The following is a 6,000-nucleotide window of genomic DNA, read 5'->3' as shown; positions in this document are numbered from 1 at the left end:
ATAAGCATCAGCTTTCTTATCTGTGCAACTGAGATAATACTCGTACCTAACTTAAGGGATTTTTCTAGGGACTGGGTAAAGGCATATGCAAAATGCTTGGGACAATGTCTGACTTATAATAAGAATCCACTTTCATTGAAGGCCTCTCTGTCCCTGGTACTGTTCTAGTGCTTTCCATGCTAAATTATTTGTTCCTTATAACAACTCTAGAACACCTCATCATCATTATCTTACAAATGAAGAAACTGAGGCACAAAGAGGTCACAGACCTAATAATTGGGACTCCAAATTAGGCAATCTGGGCTGAGATGTCTTGCTTTCAACCTCCTATAGCCAAGACTTAAGGAGCAATTGCTGTTCCAGCACATTGCCGCCCACCTGGGCTCTCTGGCTTGCTGTGCTGGCTTCTCTGAGCCATTCACTGGTGCCACCTGTGTGTGAATTTGAGGACAGGCACAGAAGCATTCCCAATGCACTTATCATTTGGCCATCAGAAACCTAGTGGTTAATGAGCTACTGGACTGACTTCACTAAGTTCATGGGCTTCAAAGGAGCTCAGCAATCATGCAATCCAAGGATCCCTAGATTCCCATTACCAGAAACTCCTTCATTACCTCCTTCCTTTTCTGCACCTCTTGGGCTCCCTTTGTCTCAAAAGATTTTGCCATCAAAATCTTATATTTGTTAATTAGTTTAGCTATTTTTCATTTTTAAGAAATGAATCAAAGATATGTGCAATCACCAAACAGATACTGAGCAGCAAAGGACAACCGATGTCATCATACCAGGCTAATAAAATTCTGTCCCAAAGAAAACAAAATTTGACAATTTAATGAGCCTGTGCAAGCTTAGCAGACAGGGGTAGGACTTCAATGAGATTTTTAAAAATACCGAAAATAGTTTGAGGGCTCCTAAGGGTTTAAGAATACCAGGGACTTAATCCAGTCCCAAAAACTCCTAAAGATTTCAGAAAATCCCCTATAAAACGTAAGTACACTTTGTTATGTGTGCTTTACATTGGCCTCAGTCCCTTTTTCAATACCTTAATCCCATTCTACCTTAAATTTTGATATTTACATGGGAATCTCTAAAATTTAAGGGTATCCAATTGCATTAAAATATTTCTAAGCACATATGGTACCCAGGTGCATAATAAATGTAGAAATAATTATTTCTAAAACAGTGGCATATAATTTTTTTCCCTGGTCATTCAATTTCTGTCTACCTACCCACACATTTTCAGCCATTTCCCTTTTCCCAGACAGCCTTTGGCCCCATCGCCATACTCTTCTCTTTGCTTTTAAGTTGTAGTCCAATAAGCTCTTAAATAAACATGTACTGTATTAGTCAGGGTTGTCCAGAACAACAGAGCCAATAGTGTGTGTACATATATACAGAAACAGAAACAGAGAGAAATAGATTTAAGAAACGAGTTTAGGGGTACATTGGTTAAGCCTCTGACTCTTGATTTCAGCTCAGGTCATGATCTCACAGTTCATGGGATCGAGCTCCACGTTGGACTCTGGGCTGACAGCATGGAGCCTGCTTGGAATTCTCTTTCTCCCTCTCTCTCTGCTCCTTCCCAGCTCTCTCCTCTTTCTCTCTCAAAATAAGTAAACAGAAAGGAAGGAAGGAAGGAAGGAAGGAAGGAAGGAAGGAAGGAAGGAAGGAAGGAAGGAAGGAAGGAAGGAAGGGAAATGAGTTTACATGATTGTGGGGGTGGGCAAGTCCAAATTTGCAGGACAGCCCGGCAGGCTGGAAGTTCCAAGAGCCAATGTTGCAGCCTAAGTGTGAGGGCATTCTGGAGGCAGAATTCCTTTCTCTTCCAGGGACTTTAGCCTTTTCTCTTAAGACCCTCAACTGACTGTATGAGGCCCACCCTCATGTGGAAAAAAAAACTAAAATAAAAACAAGCCAGACACAAAGTATCCCTTCTTCTCCCAAGGTATTAGAAGTGGTGGCTCCTTCATCATGAACTAAAGTTGCTTCCTTCACATCAACGTCAAGTAGGAAGCAATGACATCAAATGAATGGTCGACTACCACAATGAAGGTTTTCAGTCCTGGATAGGGAAATTGACATTTGGGTAAAAATAACAAATATGGTAAATTTTGAAAAAAAAATTTTTTCAGAAAATAATTGAAACATTAGAAAAGCAGAAAAATAGAGATACCCTATCCCAAAAGGTAAGCTTCATAAATAAACAGGGAGAGAAACGTACAGGATCAGAGAGCTGGGAGGACATGAGCAATTATCCAGCCTACAGATGAGGATCCTGGCTCAGAGAGGCTATTTTTTCCCTAAGGTCACCCAGCTAACAGGTAAATTGAAGAGAAAAACTTATTCTCTTGACAAGTGCTTGTTCCTCTACATAATGTTGCCTTTTATTATTATTTTTTAAAGATTTTATTTTTATGTACTCTCTACACCCAGCGTGGGGCTTGATCCTATAATTCTGAGATCAAGAGTTGCACCCTCTACCGACTAGCCAGCCAGGCACCCCCGTAATGTTGCCATTTAGATTTCTGGACACTGTTTATCCATTTGGAAGCTTAATCAACAACATAATGGAATTTTCCAGAATGCTTACAGCAAAAAAAATGAGCCAACTTTATTCAATTTTTTTTTCTTGTTTTGGTGGAATGTACAACCAATTCACCACCAGACCTCATTGCACAGTCTGAATGGAGTGGGGAATGAAAGAGATTTCATGCTCAATCTCTCAGGAAAGGAGGAAAGTACTGTGACACATACACATGGGTGTGGCTGAATTACTTGGGGGTTTATGTGTGTTAGTGGGATTTGGGGCAAGAAAAGTGATAAAGGAGTAATTAAAGGGAATGGATGCCTTCTGGAGACAAGAGCTCTGAGGTCAGGCATACTGCCCTGGACTCTGATCTACTTCTCGTCTTGTAAGGTAAATACTATCAGTTGGTTACTTTCATGAGAAAGAAAAGTTTTCTAGCTAAAAGAGGAACATAATTAGTTTGTTGATCTAAATGACTCTTGCTATAGACTGAGATGTTTGCGTCCCCACCAACTTCACATATTAAATCCTAATCTTCAGTGTGATGGTGTTGGGAGGTAGGACCTTTGGAAGGTGATTAGGTCACGAGGGTGGAGCCTTCAAGAATGGGATCAGTGCCCTTATAAAAGAGGCCTCAGAGACCTTCTCACCCCTTCTGTCATGGGAGGACACAGCAAAAAGACAGCCATCTATGAACAGGAAGTGGGCTCTCACCCGATACTGAATTTGCTGGCACCTTGATCATGGACTTTCCAGCCTCCAGAACTGTGAGGAATAAATTTCTGTTGTTTCCTAGCCACCTCGTCTCTGGCATTTTGTAATTGCAGCCTGAACAGACCAAGACAACTCTTTGGGAAAGCATGTCGCAACAGGTCGACAGAGAACTGCTACACAGGAGATATGAAAACAGCTGGGGTATGCAGAAAGCTTGTGTATTTACAGTGCATTCTACTTCCAACCCTGCCTCCCTTTGCAATTTGAGCACTCAAATTTTATGCATTTTTTATAAAGTGTTGAAACAGAATTTTACCTGGACATGAGCATAATGAAAGCACAGAAGTAGGAACCGTGCTTTCCTTTGGAGCAAATGAGTTAAGGGGTTCCATACGGACTAAGCTTTTGTCACTGACCTTCCTAACTCTTCCCTCACCCATTTCTTTACTGAATCAATATTAGCATTTCAAATTGCATTGGGGTAGTACAATAGCTTGCGAGAGGTTAAGGCACAAACTCTCTTTTTGGTTTTCCTTTTGAATAATTACACTGAAATTCACTGTGTGTTGGAGCCAGTGGCAGGGTTTGGGCCACTGAATTAAACCACGCTCGCTGGCCCATCCAGACATCAAAGCATTTAGCCCACATTCTCACCACGGAATTAGACACCAGAGATCCAAAGTTCTGAGACTGGCTTAGAACAGCCCTGTGCCTCAGCACAGCTTCCAGAACATTCCAGGAGGATGGGTGTTTCACTTTCACAAGGCTGAATATTATGCCATCCACCCAGGAAGATGAAATGTCTGACCACAGTCTCTCCTATGTGGCAATTCGTGCCCATCTGCTCTCACATAGTCATTGCTGAACATCATGGTGGAGACTCTTTGGCAGCTTTATGAAACCAGGATGGAAAAATATGGAAGATGGGAAATATGGACATTAGAGAAGAGATGGAATTGACTACTGTTGGTGCTGAAGGCATTGTTTGTCACCCGTAGGGACAGGGGTGGGGCAGGTACTTTCAAGAAATTGAACACTTTTTGTTTTATCGAGGAAACCCTGAAGTGCCTCAGACAACCCAAGCAAGAAGCAAAATGACCGATACTTTGCCTGCGGCCAGATATCTGTGTGAGCCAGGAGGAGCTGCCTCCCAAGAGTCAGCGAGATAGACTGTCTTCTTGTCTCATCACCGTGAGATGACAGGGTCACAGGGTCACTCAGAACTATTGTTGAATCCTTGAGCCCCCTAACTCTCAGGTGGCTTCCTGGATAGGAGGAGAGAGGGATGAGCTCTGCAGACAGGCAGGCTTATCATGCATCTGGGGGTCCCCAGCTGACTCTGGCCCTGCACACAGCCACTCAGCAATATTTACTAGATACCCGGCATTGGCAAAATGCTGTTCCAGAACCTGAGGAGTCACAAGGGCTGTAAAGGGTCTCCCCATTCATAAGGGTGAAGGTATGAATCAACACAAAACCAGTCAATAGAAATGCCAAGTGACAAAGACATTTACCATCAACCTCAACTGCACAGAGATCTGCACAAATACCCCTACCAGCCCATGAGCAGGACACACATCGAATCTTGGCACTGGGAAGTAGTCTCGGAAACATCTTGAGCAATTCTCTCCCCAATTTACAGGTGAAGGAATGGTGCCCGGAGAAGGGAAGGTCTATGCTCCGCACCCAATACGGTGTTAGGAGGAGACAGACCTCGAAGTGGAACCACGCTGCTGATGCCGCTGGGGCTCCCTGTCCCGCCCATGCTGCCCGCCTCTTCTTGAGAGTAACAGGAAAGAATGAAGGGACAGAAGCCAAATAACCAACAATTTGGGTTTTAATCCCCTCGCCCGTGTAATCGGTGTTCCAAAATTGCCAAGGCAGAAGGTGGCAGGGCCCACAAACTGACAGACGAACAAAACCCCAAGAACGGCAGGAGGATAGCCTCGCCCCCAGACTCTGTGTGGATCTTTCTCAACATAGCTCTACCAACCTGTCTTGCACTCTTAGTACAGTTTCTTATTAAGTCTACGTATTGTAGAACACGCTGGTTTCAGGCACAGGTGCTGGAACCAGACTGCGTGGGTTCACATCCCACTGTTGCCCCTGCTGGCTCTATGACCTTGGGCAAGACCGTTAAACTGTTCGTTACTTTCCTTACCTGGGAAGTAAGGACGTAGAAAATAGGTGCTGCTTAGCCCTCATATGCTTGTGCTTCTATTTATTTAAAAACCTAAGAAATGGCAAATGAGGGGCCCCTGGGTGGCTCAGTCGGTTAAGCGTCCTGCTATTGATTTCAGCTCAGGTCATGATCTCATGGTTGGTGATTTTGAGCCCCACCCCTTGTCGGGCTTTTCTCTGACAGTGCAGAGCCTGCTTAGGGTCTTCTCTCTCTCTCTCTCTCTCTCTCTCTCTCTCTCTCTCTCTCTCTCTGCCCCTCGCCCAGGTGTGCATGTGCTCTCTCTCTCTCAAAAATAATAAATAAATAAACTTTAAAAAAAAAAAAGAAATGGCAAACATGCCAATTGGAGGAGGGGATGGTCATGGGGTGGGGGGAGAGGCATTGGTGGGAGACAGATGGTTCAAAGAGCCTTTTCACTCAGCTGAAAATCAGCTTTTCTTCTTTCTCTTTGCCTTGCCGTTGGGGTGCCCTGGCTGCAGAGGAAGAAACTTTGAGCTGTTGTTACTGAAGAAGACTGTGGTCGGGAACTTGGCCAGGAAGCCGAGGTTACATCTGACAGCAGTGAGGCAGTGATTGG

The sequence above is a fragment of the Neofelis nebulosa genome, chromosome 4, assembly GCF_028018385.1.
Source record: "Neofelis nebulosa isolate mNeoNeb1 chromosome 4, mNeoNeb1.pri, whole genome shotgun sequence".
Classification (NCBI taxonomy): Eukaryota; Metazoa; Chordata; class Mammalia; order Carnivora; family Felidae; genus Neofelis; species Neofelis nebulosa.
The sequence above is the reverse complement of the archived record's forward strand: the minus strand, read 5'-3'. Positions refer to the sequence as shown.